The sequence below is a fragment of the Pristis pectinata genome, chromosome 4 (genome assembly GCF_009764475.1).
Source record: "Pristis pectinata isolate sPriPec2 chromosome 4, sPriPec2.1.pri, whole genome shotgun sequence".
NCBI lineage: Eukaryota > Metazoa > Chordata > Chondrichthyes > Rhinopristiformes > Pristidae > Pristis > Pristis pectinata.
In genome coordinates, this window is record NC_067408.1 from 92,706,217 (window position 1) to 92,723,376 (window position 17,160).

The following is a 17,160-nucleotide window of genomic DNA, read 5'->3' on the forward strand; positions in this document are numbered from 1 at the left end:
TCATCTTTCAAATCTTACAACCACATGCCATCTATTAGCTCAGCAGGGGACATTTATTTCGTTCCACCAGCTAGAAGAGCCTGCATTAAAACAACATGTCTAAAAACTTGCAGCACATTATTGTTTTACTTTTAGGCAGGGCACCCAAGTTTATGCTTAGTTTTAAGTGGCAAAGTTGCTCTCCCTGAAACTATTATATTCACATCTTTATGCAATCTTGTGACCTGGTGCAAGGAAGGGCTTGCTGCAGGTATGAAACTGGTTAAAAAATCACCATGTTGAATTAACCACAATATTTCAGGTCAACTAATTAGCATGAACTCCTGAAAACACCTTTATTCTTGTGCCAAATAAACTTTATGGAAATTTGGTTAACTGGTTAAGTGTGAAAGAAAGTAGCCACAACAAAAGGGGAAATATTATTTCAATGGATCTCAAGTGTTCTTCAGCATTTATATAGGTTATGGTGGAAATAATGTTAACAAATACAAAGAAAAATTAAGTGAAAGGAAGTCTCAAGGGGCATGATAAAATAATTAACCCTGTTGTCAGGTGTGGAATTATCTTTCCTTCTTATTACAACACAGAATGAACCCATCAAGTCCATGCTGTCTCCCAACAGAGCAATTACATTCCCCAACTTATTTCTTTGTAACTCTGCAATTTATTCCCCCTCCTTTGCCTACCGGCTCCCCTTTGAGTCTTCTGCTATTTCATGACACCTGGGGTAATTTCCAATTGCCAGTTACCTATCAATGTGTCTTTGCAATGTGGGAGGAAACCAGAGCACCTGGGGGGAAGCCCACACAATCACAGGGTAAATGTGCAAACTCCCTGGTGATGGCACCCAAGGATATCCATATAGTTTCATCCCTCTAAAGCTTAGGGTGATCACATTTCACCCAGATCCAACACTTTGCACGCTTAACCTGCTTTATGTTAGAAAGTATATATAATACTTGATTTGAGTTGCTTGTATTTAACAGGTGACAAACTGCTTTGTCTTGAATACAGTGATTGAGACATCCTGCTAGTTTTCTAGTTGTCAACCATGAGTAAGGGCGTGCTTTACTGCACTGTAAGACTTCAATAATCTCTTTTTTTTCCTTCTAAAGACTGGCTATGATACAGAAGGAGAATGAAACAAAGCATTACTATATCCATTTTGAGTGCATATTTACCTATAATATCACTCTAGGATATTGGAATTGGTTTATTATTATCACTTGTACCAAGGTACAGTGAAAAACTTGTCTTGCATACTGTTCGCACAGCTCAATTCATTACACAGTGCATTGAGGTAGTACAGAGTGCATTGAGGTAGTACAGGGTAAAAACAATAGCAGAATACAGAGTAAAGTGTCACAGCTACAGGGAAGTGCATTGCAGGTAGACAATAAGGTGCAAGGTCAAACAAGGTAGATTGTGAAGTCAAGAGTCCATTTCATCGTATAAGGGAACTGTTCAATAGTCTTATCACTGGGATAGAAGCTGTCCTTGAGCCTGGTGGTATGTGCCCTCAGGCTCCTGTATCTTCTGCCTGATGGGAGAGGAGAGAAGAGAGAATGACCCGGGTAGATGGGATCTATGATTATGCTGGCTGCTTCAACAAGGCAGCAAGAGGTGTAGACAGAGTCCATGGAGGGGAGGCTGGCTTCCGTGATGCGCTGGACTGTGTCCACAACTCTCTGCAGTTTCTGGGCAGAGCAGTTGCCATACCAAGCCATGATGCTTCCAGACAGGATACTTTCTATGGTGCATCGATAAAAGTTGGTGAGTGTCAAAGTGGCCATGCCAAATTTCTTTAGCCTCCTGAGGAAGTAGAGGCACTGGTGAGCTTTCTGGGCTGTGGTGTCTACGTGGTTGGACTAGGACAGGCTATTGGTGATGTTCACTCCCAGGAACTTGAAGCTCTCAACCCTCTTGACCTCAGCCCCATTGATGTAGACAGGTACATGTACACGGCCCCCTTGCCTGAAGTCAATGACCAGCTCTTTAGTTTCGTTGACATTGAGGAAAAAGTTGTTGTCGTGACATCATATCACTAAGCTCTCTATCTCTTCCTACACTCCAACTCATCATTATTTGAGATACAGCGTACTACAGTGGTATCATCTGCAAACTTGTAGGTGGAGTTAGAGCAGAATCTGGCCACGCGGTCATGAGTGTATAGGGAGTAGAGTAGAGGGCTGAGTGCACAAACTAAGAAGTGTGAAAATTGATGACAGGGACAGACCAGCTGCTCAATCAAGTAGTCCTGGAGGATCCTGCCTAAACACCTTATGATTGCTGCCCATCACCCCCCAAATCACCATACCAAATCAATCATTAGGGTAAAGATATCATGACCCACCAATCCAATCAAATTTATCCAGCTGATAACATTTAAAAGACTTACATTTAAAAGCATTGTTCCAACTTAATTTTGAAATTATGTAGCAAATCAGCACATATTGCACAAGTTGGAAATATAGCAGTGGTTCTAATGTTACAGGAAATTAACAATCATCCAACATCCATTCTATTACCCACTTAATAGTATATCCTGTTGTCCTTCTGAATCTCTCAAACTGAAATAACCAACCAGCAGACATCAATCCAGCCTACCATTATCTTGTACATTTGTATATATTACATCATTGTCAATGCTGCAATAAAATAAATAAACCCAAATCTATGAACTAGACCAAGCAACTATGGTTTTTTTAAACCATTCATATATTTTTCCTTTGAGCCACCTTCCACAGCCACTATGTTACCTATCATGAGTGAGGACCAAAATTGAGTCTTGATGTGGTCTAAACACAGGTCTGTATAATAACAGAATGGTGCCTTTTAATATATGTTGAACGGTTTCTGGTAATACAACCCAACCCTGTCTAACTTGATGTGATGTACCTTTTTGTAGGTTTTCAACTAATTAGCTGGATTACTTTCATCGACCAGCCAAATAACCTCAAAAGACTCATGCTTGTATTCTTTTCTCGAAAGCCGGTATTGTTAGCACATTATTGTTGAAATACACCTTTTCGTTTTTGATGATCTGAACTACATAAGCCACATTCTAATCTATGGGAATTATCCCTGCACCTATTGATCAATTTAAACTATCTCATTAGGTGCATATCATGTGGATTTAGAGCCATATCTATTTTATAATTTTCTATTCTATTCAAAGTAACATCTGTTTAAATAATGACAATGCTGTTTATTATACTGCCCTCTCAGCTGGAATATGAGCATCATTTACAGGAGCCAAATAATTATTTAACTGCTCTAACTTAGGAATCTGACTAAATCTGTCCCTATACAATATTTATGTTCTTCTAATTCTATTATAGCTGAAAAGGTAGAGATGTGACCTCTGATAACTCCGTGTCAAGGGTACCTTACCAAGGATCTGATGTTTGCCTTTGATGGTCTGGAGGCTAAGCTGCAGCTGGTTCTGATTTAGTTTGACTCAACACATTATTTATTGAACTGACTAACCACCCAAAGCTTTTACCTGCTTAATCATGTTTGTTATAGTATAAGAAATACAAGAAGGAGTAGGCCATTTGACCCTCTTCCTGCTCCATCATACGGTCGGAATACAACTGATCTTTTACCTCAGCACCATTTTCCTGCAAAAACCCCCATATTCTTAGATTAATTTAATATCTGAAAATCTATCATGAGCCTTTCTAGCCCTCTTAGATAGTGAAGATCCACTATCCTGTGGGTGAAGGGATCCTTCTCATCTTGCCCTGAATGGCTAGTTCCTTATTTTGAGTCTGTGACCCCCAATTCTAGAAACCACAGATAAGGGAAATATCATCTCCGTATCTACCGTAACTAGTCCCTTCAGAAGTTTATATGTTTCAATGATATTGCCTCAGTCTTCCAAACCTAAGAGTTCAGCCAAAATCCACTCAACTCTTCCCATGCAACAAATTCACCATCCCAGGAATCAAGCATTGCAATTCCTCTGCTGCAGGTGTATCTTTCCTTAGGTATGGAACCCAGATGTATACACAATAGTTCAGATGCAGTGTCATTGGAGCCAAATAATTAGGGCAATATACCTCAATTCTTGTACTCAAATTCTCTTGCAGTAAAGGCCAGCATGCCGTCTACTTGTGTTCTGATCCCATCATTCGATTGATTATTCAACAAAACTTCATATGGGGGGCAGACAAAATATTCTTAGAATTTTCCCCCTAAATGAAGAGGCTACTCATTAACCATTTCCATGCATTGGTTTATCATTTGCACCATCAGCAGACTTTTAAGTCACTTTGATTTATGGTTTTCTCAATTGGAAATTAGCTTCTCACTTAGAACAGAAATAGCCTAATTCTAACCCATAATCTTACAATTAGAACTACTGAAATCGATGGAAACTCATTCCTCGAGGTCTGGTGCAGTGTAGCCATCTATTCTTTGGAATATAGGCTGGTTAGGTGGGGCTTTTCTGACTAGGTGAGAGAAACCTGACTCTTCATTATTTGTAAAAGCTATAGGAAAGGCAAGCTCTTCTGTCCTGGTGTGTCATTATTTCTTAGCCACAGTTTTAAGTATCTCAAAACAATAGCTCAATTAATACCTCCAGGCAGAGAGTGAGATGTGAAACTGCTTTGTAAACTCCCAGTAATTTATAGATAAAATCAGAAAATATCAAAAGTCCTTCAGGAAAACAAAAGCAACATAAATTATAAGCAAAATGAATTTGTGTTAAGTGCTGTCTGAATGCTGAATGCCACAGAAATGTTAAGTCCTCAACAAAATTCACCAGTTTTAACAGAAAGTGTTCTACAAGAAAAGACCAGAGGAATTTCCAAAGGGTGGAAAAGCTGCAGGTGTGCGACTGATCTGTACTGACACCCACCTTCCCACATGGACAACATACGTCATCGCAAAGCTCTGTCAACAGGTAAAATTATATACAAAATGAGGAAAACATCGATTGGTCAGTTGTTTGTAAATGGATTTAGCCTAGAGCACCAAGAGTCAAATCAAATCCATTAAGCACAGCCTTCAACCAATTCACTGTTAGAAGCTCTGCATAATCTTACTCTGTCAAGCTGCATGTTCACAGGTCCATCTACTATTGATTGTGATACAGAATTTATGATGTTCATGAGGATATTTCTATAATAAGATAAACATCCTACCGAGCACAGGTGTTGTGAGACCCATTACCCAATAGGAATTTGGTATTGGGTAGACCCATCAGGTTCTAGTCAAATATCTAGGTGTATTGGAAACACTGGATTCAAACTGGCAGACTTAAATAGAAAACAGTTAGAGATTAAAAGAAAGGGAAAACAAGTGATGATCAAAAAGAATTGGGAAGTGACTCCAGAAATTTACTATGTCCCAAAGAGAAAAGTGCACTTAAAAACTAGACATAAAGAAAAATTAGAAGGTTCGGGTTTCCTTTGCTGTCTTGCCTAAAATCAGACAAAATAGGAGCAAAACATGGAACACAATTGTTAACACTGTCTCTTGCCACCTCTTTACTCCAATCTGCATTCCCTATTGGTAGAACTCCAGTTATTCCTTACTTGCCAGCCACATACAAATACCATCAGTGGGCTAAGCCCCTGAGTCCTAGTTTATTTTTTGTATCTATTTCCACAGCTTTTGTGTACTTCCACAGGAGGGCTAACAGTGGGAATGAGATAGGAGTGAGAAAAACCTCAAGATAATAAAAATGGTGATGATAACCTAATAGAGGCTTCCTGCACCTTAATCCTTATTTGAAGACATTCTTGGTCTCAGCTAAGTCTTCAATGCACTATTCCTTCTAGTCTTTGGACCCCATGGGCAGTTTAGGATTTCTTCACCTCTTTGAATTTAGGACACCAATTGGCTCCTCCCAGGAGTATGTTCCTGCTTACTGGCAAGACTCACACCAGTAATGGGTCAAGTAAACAGAAATCTAAGCCTGAATCTGGAGAAAATAATTGGAATAGTTTAAAGGGCAAGGGAGATGAAAAAAAGTTCTCAACTATACTATACTATAAATATTTATCACTCTGTTTTGTGTAAGTTGACCCCTTACCCTGCTTTGTCTCTGCAAAGTTCAATTGTTTCCCATTGGATCCTGACACTCCTGGCAGTGCATTCAAGATGGATAATGAGCACAATAGCAAAACATCACTATAATATCCACTCAGTACGTTCGACTGTATGTTTCAGGTGTCTATCAGCTGTGAGATCCCAGCTTTTTATCATAATGGTGACTTTCTGTTTTCATTTGTTTCAGATCCAGTTGATAACTGCATCCCATGCGAAACTTAAAGATTTTGACTTATTGTGAAACAGTCAGTTTTCATACTGAGCCAGCTTTCCATTTTTATTAATTGCCAAATAGTTCCACCCAACCGTTGTTATTACTTTTGATTTAAAAAATATTGTTGTGTTAAAAGAAAAAAAATTACCCCACATTTTGTAACAACAGATTTTTGAGGTAATTTATTTTATTGTCTAGACTCTGTACTGATCAATAATAAAGTTAACAAAATTTGCTGCAACCATTAACTTTATTTTACAGAAAGCTGAAATAATTAGGTTTGTTTCCAAGGTACTTTAAAAGTATGATGTTACTAACTGAAAAAAGACTCATGACCAAATTACTTGGGAAGTAAAATGAAGTCTTCCAGCTGCCATAAACCTGTTCAAACCCAATCCATTTTACTCTATCTTGCACAAAGACTTGTTTTGTCTCCCCACAGACCTAGTGTGCATCCTGACCTTAAACATAACAAATTTAAGGAACCTTTGTCTTCTTCATCAAATCCTCCATGTTCCTCCCTAATTCAATATCCATGTTTTCCTTCAGCTTTAGATACATCTCCTACACCCCATCTTCTCTCAACACCCAATCATTTAAATTTTGTTTTTTTGTGTATCCTTCAGTCCACTATTCATTACAGTTCCTTAAACTGCTTCAGCATTAAGTAGTTAGGCAAGAATCAGAATCAGGTTTATTATCACTGACATATGTCGTGAAATTTGTTGTTTTGTGGCAGCGGTACAGTGCAAGACATAAAGACATAAAAATTACTATAAGTTACAAAAATAAATAAATTGTGCAAAAGAGGAATAACGAGGTAGTGTTTGTGGGTTCATGGACCATTCAGAAATCTGATGGCGGAGTGGAAAAGCTGCTCCTGAAACGCTGAGTGTGGGTCTTAATAATAGAATGAGTGACTGGATGCCAGAAACAAAAATGGCTATGACTTTTTTTTCTCTGCAGTGTCCTGGCTTGCAACTAACTGGAAAAAATTACAGGTACTGTTAACTTTGGTATGATGGAGTAATGTTCAATCATAACTTTGCAGTCTGCTTATAAAGTAAAGCTGGAGTTACTGAAAATGTTAATGTATAGTACATTTTTCTAAATGTTTCTTTCTCATGCTACACATCTCATTCCCTGACTGTCATCCCAAAATGGAGCCTGTTATGATTTAATGTAGTTTTTGGTATGCCTGAGATTGTTTGCAGTTTTTTCCAGCAAGAGGAATCCAGAGTATTAATTGACTGCCACAGATCAGCATCCTGAACTTGCAGACAATAAAGATTTGTGGAATGTATGGTCGTAAGGTTATGTGTCAGAAATCAAAAATCTAAGGCGTGTGATTTGTTGTGTAAGCGTAGAAATAATCTACCAACATTCTCTAGGGTAATTTTAGTTTTTGTCACAGGTGGAATAAAGGTTATTTGCGAGCATATTAAATACCTAGACTATTCCTTCATGTACTTTTAGCAAATTTTATAAAGCAACATTAGAGAAGAGAAGTGTTAAAACTATTGGGTCACTTGGATCGGTAACCAAGATAGGCATGTCTTGTAATTCCAGCCAACACAAAATGTCAGGTTCAAGTAATTACTTGGTTCTCTCAGCATATATGTACATCTGAGAGAGATGTAAATGACATGGGGACAGGACACATGGTGCTAAGGAGAAGAAGGCACAATTCCAGTGATAGAAGTTTGTATACTGACCAGGAGAACCAAAAGATTGAGCAAACCAAAATATTGTAGCGACTCACCGCACCGGCATCGAACCGGCTCCCGACATCGCGAACGTCGTCGGAGGCCCTGATCCAAGATGGCATGGGGCCCTCCTTCTTCCCCACCGTCGGGCTAGGAAAGCCCGCGCGCGGGAAGGTCAGGTGACCCGCGCGTGACATCAGCACGGGAACTGTAGCGCGGGAAGTTTTGGGATAGTAAAGGTACACCGCGCCCCTGTCATTCATTCGACTTCTGATTTCAAAACAGTGACTCTGTGTCTTCATTTTGTAGTGTGTAGCTAGCCGCTACATTGGTGACTCCGACGGGACCAAACATTTTTGGACCCACGATGTCTGCACAACAAGAGGTACAGGCAGTAGCCCTTAAACTGCACACCTTCTGGACCCTCCGGCCCCATGTCTGGTTCGACCAGGCCGAGGCCCAGTTCCAGATTCACCAGATCACCAGGGACGACACCAAGTACTATTACGTGGTGAGTGCCCTCAACCAAGACACCGCAGCCCGGGTCGAGGACTTCATCCAGGCGCCCCCAGAGGAGGAGAAGTACAATAAGTTCAAGACCCTCCTTCTCGAGACTTCCGGCCTTTCCCGACGCGAATGGGTCTCCCGCCTCCTCCACCTCAATGGGTTGGGCGACAGACCCCCCCTCTGCGCTCATGAACGAGATGTTGGCCCTGGCAGACGGGCATAAATCCTGCCTGCTCTTTGAGCAGGTCTTCCTGGTGCAGTTACCCGACGACATCCACCTGCTCCTGGCGGATGCCAATTTCAGCAACCCCCGGAAGGTGGCAGCCCGGGCGGATGTCCTTTGGCGGGCAAAAAAGGAGAGCGGGGCGTCCGTCAAGCGCGTTGCCACGCCACGTACCCAGTGGCCCAGCAGGCCAGGCCCGGCAATCGAACGCACCCCACCCGCCACCAGGTCTGAGACACCAACCGACCAATGGTGTTTCTACCACCAGCGGTGGGGCGCTGACACCCGCAGATGCCGGCCACCATGCAGGTTTCCGGGAAACGCCAGAGCCAGCCGCCGCTGATGGTTACAGCGGCTGGCCACCCAGATAGCCTCTTGCATGTGTGGGACAGGCATTCCGGGCATCGGTTCCTAGTAGACACCGGATCCGAAGTCAGCGTCATGCCTTCCAACAGCCGCGAAACTTGCAACTGCACACCAGGACCTGCCCTCAGAGCCGCCAATGGCAGTGCCATTCGGACCTTTGGCACCCGTTTGGTACACCTGCAGTTCGGCACCTGCAGTTCGGCACCTGCAACTTTACTTGGAGGTTCATCCTGGCCGCCGTCGCACAACCACTCCTTGGGGCAGACTTCCTTCGCGCCAACAGTCTGCTGGTTGACCTGCGGGGTAAGCATTTGGTACATGCCAGGACCTTCCAAACATTCTCATTGGGTGAGGCCAAGCTACTGGCCCCACACCTCGACTCCGTCACCACGTCGACCAACGAGTTTGCCAGGGTCCTGGCAGAGTTCCCGTCTGTACTGACGCCCCAGTTCTCCACCACCTTGCCCAAGCATGGCGTCCAGCATCACATCTCCACCCAGGGCCCTCCCCTCCACGCCCTCACCCGGCAGCTACCCCCAGACAAGCTCAGCCTCGCAAAAGAGGAATTCAAAAAAATGGAGGAGCTGGGGATCATCCACAGGTCGGACAGCCCATGGGCCTCTCCGCTACACATGGTCCCCAAGGCAGCCGGAGGCTGGCGACCCTGTGGCGATTACCGACGCCTCAGCGACATTATTACCCCGGACCGGTACCCCGTGCTGCACATTCAGGACTTTGCTGCCAACCTGTACGGGCGGTCCATTTTTTCCAAGGTCGACCTCGTCCTCGGGTATCACCAGATCCCGGTGCATCTGGACAACATTCCGAAGACGGCGCTGATCACACCTTTTGGCCTCTTTGAATTCGTCCAGATGCCCTTTGGTCTCAAGAATGCTGCTCAGTCCTTCCAACGACTCATGGACGCGGTCGGGTGCGACCTTGACTTCGCCTTCATATGCCTCGACGACATCTTGATCGCCAGCAACAGCCGCCAAGAACATTTCATGAACCTCCGCCAACTCTCTTCTCGCCTGAGGGATTTCGGCCTGACCATCAACCCAGCCAAATGCCAATTCGGGCTGGAGACAGTCGATTTCCTGGGCCATCGGATCGACAAACACGGCGCCACCCCCCTGCCTGTGAAGGTCGACGCCATCCGCCATTTCGCCAGACCCACCTCCGTCAAGGGCCTGCAGGAATTCCTCGGTATGGTAAGCTTTTATCACCGGTTCGTACCATCCGCGGCCCGCATCATGCGCCCGTTGTTTGCTCTCCTGTCAGGCGGAAGCAAGGACGTTGTTTGGTCGGAAGAGGCTCACACCACATTTGTCGAAACCAAGCAGGCCTTGGCGGACGCAGTCATGTTGGTGCATCCTCGCACGGACATCCCGACTGCCCTCACAGTCGACGCCTCCAGCACAGCGGTCAGAGGTGTTCTAGAACAGCTTATCGAAGGGTGTTGGCAACCACTGGCGTTCTTCAGCAGGCACCTTCGACCACCAGAGCTCAAGTATAGCGCCTTCGACCTCAAGCTGTTGGCGTTGTACCTGGCCATCAGACACTTGCGACACTTCTTGGAGGGCAGGCCGTTTACAGCTTTCACCGACCACAAGCCGTTGACCTTCACTTTCAACAAGGTCTCAGATCCCTGGTCAGTACGCCAGCAGCGGCACTTGTCGTACATCTCAGAGTTCACCACTGACGTCCGCCATCTGTCTGGGAAAGAGAACATGGTCGCGGATGCACTGTCATGGCCCACCATTCAAGCTTTGTCCCAAGGGGTGGATTTTGGCACCTTGGCAGAGGCACAGCGAACGGACATGGAGATGCCCAGCTATCGCACCACAGTCTCGGGCCTGCAACTGCAAGACCTACTGGTAGGTCCCGGTGAGTGCACCCTGCTCTGCGATATCTCCACAGGTAGACCCTGCCCCATCATCCCAGCTGCCTGGCGCCGACGGGTGTTTGATGCCATCCACGTCTTTGCACACCCATCCATCCAGACTACTGTCCAGATGGTGTCAGACAAGTTCGTCTGGCATGGCCTGCGAAAACAGGTTTCCAAATGGGCCCGGTCCTGCACTCACTGCCAGACCTCGAAAGTACAGCAGCACGCCAAGGCCCCCCTGCAGGATTTTCAACCTATCCGCCGGAGGTTTGACCATATCCATGTCGACCTGGTTGGCCCCCTCCCAGTCTCCCAAGGATCGTGGTACCTCCTCATGATTGTTGACCATTTTACCCGCTGGCCTGAAGCCATTCCCCTCACAGAGACCTCCACCCAGCCCTGCGCACGGGCCCTTTTGTCAACTTGGGTGGCCCATTTCGGTGTCCCGGCACATATCACCTCAGACAGGGGAGCTCAATTCACCTCCGGCCTGTGGTCTGCCGTCGCTGACTTGTGGGGTTCCCGGATCCACCTCACCACCGCCTATCACCCGCAATCCAATGGGCTGGTGGAGAGGTTCCATCGCCACCTGAAGTCGGCACTCATAGCCGGCCTGAAGGGGCCCAACTGGGTAGGTGAACTCCCCTGGGTCCTGCTGGGGATACGCACCACACCAAAAGAGGACCTTCATGCCTCGTCCGCGGAGATGGTCTACGGAACGCCCTTAGTCGTCCCAGGCGAGTTCCTACCAGCCCCTCAGGGGCCAGAGGAAGAACCTGCCATGGCACTCGACCGGCTGTGCGAGCGGCTTGGAAACCTGGCCCCGATTCCCACCTTGCGACACGGACAGGCCCCGACCCGTATGCCGACTTCCCTCCAAGACTGTAAGTTTGTCTTTGTCAGGAGGGGCACACACCAATCACCACTGCAACGGCCGTACGAAGGGCCATTCCGGGTCGTCAGGAACAATGGGTCTACGTTTGTGCTGGACATTGGGGGTACGAGGAGGTGTTTACGATTGCCCGGCTGAAGCCGGCTCATTTAGACTTGGACCAACCCATGGAGGTCCTGCGAGCACGGCGCAGGGGCAGGCCACCCAAGTCCTAATTTATTTACTTCTGGTTTTTGCGACGGTATTGCCGGTTCTTGGGGGCGGGGGGGTGGGGGATGGGGGTGGGGGGGGTGTTACGTAGTGACTCACCGCACCAGCATCGAACCGGCTCCTGGCATCGCAAATGTCGTCGGAGGTCCCGATCCAAGATGGCATGGGGCCCTCCTTCTTCCCCATCGTCGGGCTAGGAAAGCCCACGCACGGGAAGGTCAGGTGATCCACACGTGACATCAGCGTGGGAACTGTAGCGCGGGAAGTTTTGGGATATTAAAGGCGCACCGCGCCCCTGTCGTTCATTGGACTTCTGATTTCGAACCAGCGACTCCGTGTCTTCATTTTGTAGTGTGTAGCTACCTGCTACAATATAAACTTTAAACTACCAGAGATTAACAGACCCGGATTAGGTGCTTTTATCCATTGAATCCACAAAAGGTTACAGTGAAAACGGGGCAATCTTTGTTGAATTTGTGGGGGCTGCTTGTGGTTTTGATGAGGTTGTGGGTTAATGGCTGGTTAGATATTGCAACACTTTAGTACCAAATATACTGAGTGTAACAATTTTATTGCATTCAATGCAAGTTTCTATGAGGAAATATGAAGAGTGGCTTTTTTCCAGCAGATTTTGTGTATTCTAATCTCTCCCCTGCTCTTGAACTGAAATATATTCTGTGCCTATTATGTCTATTTGTGTGTAAGTTCTGGCTGATATTCATAACCTGAATATTTGAGATTCTTTCTCTTGGCTCTTTCCCTCCTATATCCACTCCTTCCTATTGCATGGTTGCACCAACTTTCATATCTCTCCTCTCTATCACTCTGTTTAAACATCTCATCTCAATATCTAGCTATCATTTGCTCTTTTACAGTCTCAGGAACCATGTGTCTTGGGAGGAGATAAAATGGTCAATGCAGAATTACAGTTGTAAGTGTAGCTTGAAAGATAGTATCAAAAATGCTAGAGCAAATTATTTTAGTGCATATTATAGATGGTATGTACTGCCATCAGTGTGCCAATGATGGGTGAAGGGAATGTTCAGAATTTTGCATAAAGGGCCAAACAAAATGTCTGCTTTGTTCTTAAAGACTTTGAGCTCCTTAAGTGTTGTTGGATCTGCTGTAAGAATAGCTCTGCTTTTACATCACATTACATCTACATGTGGGGAGAATTTTAAAGTAAAGTGATGTCTCAGCCTCTCCCACTTATTTTAAATTACAAACTCAGGAAAGGTTCAACATCAACTGTGTGTATTTATTTACCCCTGCTTGAAATCATTAATTGCGCTTAGTCTTTCAGCTAAAACAAGGAGAATACAAAGATATTAATACCAGGTACATTTTTATAACTAATTCAAAAATTATTGAAATAGAGCTGGATTCCTTCTTTGAATTTACAAAATAAATTCAAAGATGGGGAAGAAGTAGCCTGCTCCTTTAGTGGTATTTATTTCCAAGTCTCCAAACATTCCTGTTGGACAGTCAAAATTAATATTGCTATGTTGGTCAATAATATGAAAGGAAATACTTCACAGTACTTCTGTTCCCTGGTACTTCATTTTTGGAATGTGTTTGATTTGTTGCAATGCCATATTATACTTAGAAGTTTTCTGACTGCTGTCACAAGTAACAGTAGTTAAGAGTTAAACCCCAGATGGCTTGTGCCACCTTTCTCTAAGTATCATTCCAAATAAGGTTACCTACTAAAGCTGGTTTAACTTTATTTCACTTTCCATATTTCACAGGAGTAGAGAGTGAGAGTAGGAACCTTTAAAAAGGCAAGTCTCGTTGCTTGTTAGTTTCATTTTTACAGGAGTTGGGAATATGAGTGAGAGTGGGATCCTTTAAAAAGGCAAGTCTTGTTGATTGGCTAATTGGAGGGCACCTTAAGACAAGACATCTTTATTAGTCGCATGTACATTGAAACATACAGTGAAATGCATCTTTTGCGTAGAGTGTTCTGGGGGCAGCCCGCAAGTGCCACCACGCTTCCGGCGCCAACATAGCATGCCCACAACTTCCTAACCCGTACGCAATAAAAGGAAGGTAAGGTTAAGTGGAACAGCCATTGTGAGAGTGGGCCAGTGTAAGAGTGAGGAGTTGAGGCTTTGGCATGAGACGCTTTGGCAAGAGGAGGCTGAGAAGAGAAACTGGTAAGATCTGATAAGTTTTGCTTTTCAATTTTACTCTTGGAATGAGTGCAGTGGGGAAGTCAGTTAGGGCAGTGGTGTGTTCCTCCTGTAGGATGTGGGAGATCAGGGAGACTTCCACTGTCCCTGAGGACTATACCTGTGGGAAGTGTGCATAGCTGCAGCTCCTCAATGACTGCATTAAGGAAGTGGAGCTGGAGGCGAACATACTGAGGACCATACAGGATGCTAAGAGTATTAGAGATCAGAGTTTCAGTGAGGTAGTCTGTCCTAAGGTATAGATGGCAGATAGTTGGGTGAGGCAAAAGGAACAGACAAACAGTGCAGGGTTCCCCTCAGCAACAAGTATATCCCATTTGGATACTGCTGGGGGGGGGGGGGGTGACCTTTCTCGGCAAAGCAGCAGCCAGGTTGGTGGCACTGAGGCTGGCTCTGAGGCACAGTGGATAAGGGAGAAGTCAGGCAAGGTGATAGTGATAGATGGCTTGATAGTTAGGTGGACTGATGGTAGATTCTATGGCTGCAAAAGAGATACCAGAATGGTGTGTTACCTCCTGAGTGCCAGGGTCAGGGATGTTTTGGAGCAGCTACAAAATATTCTCAAGGGGGATGGTGTGCAGCCAGAGGTCGTGGTACATGTTGGTACCAATGATGCAGGTTGAGAGGGATGAGGTCCTGCACAGTGAATAGAGGGAGTTTGGAAAGAAATCAAAGAGCAGGACCTCAAGGGTAGTAATCTAATCTCTGGATTACTCCCAGTGCCACATGCTGGTGAGGGTAGGAACAGAAAGTTAGAGCAGGTGAATGTGTGTCTGAGGAGCTGGTGCAGAGGGCAGGGTTTCGGGTTTCTGGATCATTGGGACCTCTTCTGGGACAGGGGTGACCTATATAAGGGGATGGTTTACACTTTAACTGGAGGGGAACCAATATCCTGACAGGGAGGTTCACTGCTACTACCTAGGAAGGTTTAAACTAGATTGGCAGAGGGAGCGGAACCAGAGTACCGGGTCACAGAATGGAGGGATTAAAGCTAAATTGGATGTCATGATCAGCAATACTGTAAAGGACAGCCAGGAGCTAGAGGGATATGACAGATGGATTGAGATGTGTTTATTTCAATGCAAGGAGTACATTCAGTACGTGATGTTGTGGCAATTACAGAGACCTGGTTGAGAGAGGAACAAGACTGGCTGCTTAATGTTCCAGGGTTTCAATGTTTTAGAAGTGATAGGGAGAGAGGGAAAGGAGGGGGAGGAGTTGCATACTAGGCATGGACAATATCACAGCTGTACTCAGTGGGGAAGAAATGGAGGGCTCATGTACTGTGTGTACATGGGTAGAACTCAAAAATAAGAAAGGTGCCATCACTCTGACAGGTTTATACTATAGATCCCTAAATAGCCATAAGGACACTGAGGAGCAAATATGTAGGCAAATTATGGAAAGAAGCAAAAACAACAGGGTTATTGTTGTGGGTGACTTCAACTTCCCCAACATAGACTGGGAACTCCTTAGTGCAAAAGGTTTAGGCGGGACAGAATTTGTTAGGTGTGCCCAGGAGGGTTTCTTGAAGCCACATGTGGATGGTCCAAGTATAGGGGAGGCTATACTAGATTTTGTACTGGGGAGTGAGCCTGGCCAGATGACTGACCTTTCTGTGAGTGAACACTTGGGGAAACAGTGATCACAACTGCTTAAACTTTAAGATAGCTATGAATGAGGATAAGAGAGGACCTTGCAGGAAAGTATTAAATTGGTGGAGGGCGAATTATGAGGGCATCAGACAAGCTAGGGAATTAATTGGGAAGAGTTGTTTTTGGGGAAATCCACATCTGGCATATGGAGGTTGTTTAAAGACCAGCTGCACAGAGTTCAGGACTGGTTTGTTCCGATAATTGCAGTCAGTTGGATAGGCTGAAGTGTATCTACTTTAATACGAGAAGTATCAGGGACAAGGGTGATGAACTTAGAGCATGGGTAAGTATGTGGAACTATGACGTGGTGGCCATTACAGAGACGTGGCTGCTGCAAGGGCAGGAATGGCTGCTAGATATTCCAGGGTTTAGATGGTTCAAAAGGGACAGGGACGGAGGTAAAAGAAGTGGGGGAGTGGCTTTGCTGATCAGGGACAGTGTCACAGCTGTAGAAAGGGACGATGTCCCGGAGGGATCATCCACTGAGTCAGTGTGGGTGGAAGTCAGAAACAGGAAGGGAGCAATCACTCTATTTGGGAGTATTCTATAGACCCCTAAATAGCAGCAGAGACACTGAGGAGCAGATTGGGAGGCAGATTTTGGAAAGGTGCGAAAATAATAGGGTGGTTGTTATGGGTGATTTCAACTTCCCTAATGTTGATTGGCACCTCCTTAGTGTAAAGGGGATAGATGGGGCAGAGTTTGTTAGGTGTGTCCAGGAAGGATTCCTGACACAGTATGTGGATAGGCCATACTGGCCCTGGTACTAGGCAATGAGCCTGATCAGGTTTCAGATCTCTCGGTGGGAGAGCATTTTGGAGATAGTGACCATAACTCCTTGACCTTTACTATAGCCTTGGAGAGGGATAGGAGCAGATGATATGGGAATGTATTTAACTGGGAGAGGGGGAAATTATGATGCTATTAGGCAGGAACTTGGGAGCGTAAATTGGGAACAGATTTTGTCGGGGAAGTGCACAGCAGAAGTGTGGAGGTTGTTTAGGGAGAACTTGCATGGGGTTCTGGATAAGTTTGTCCCATTGAGGCAGGGCAAGGATGGTGGAGTGAAGGAACCGTGGTTGACACGAGATGTAGAATGTCTTGGAAATAGAAAGAAAGCTTACCTGAGGTTTAGAAAGCATGCATCAGACAGGGCTCTGGAGAGTTACAAGGTACCAGGAGGGAGCTTGAGAATGGACTTAGGAGAGCCAGAAGGGGGCATGCGAGTTCCTTGGTGAGTACAA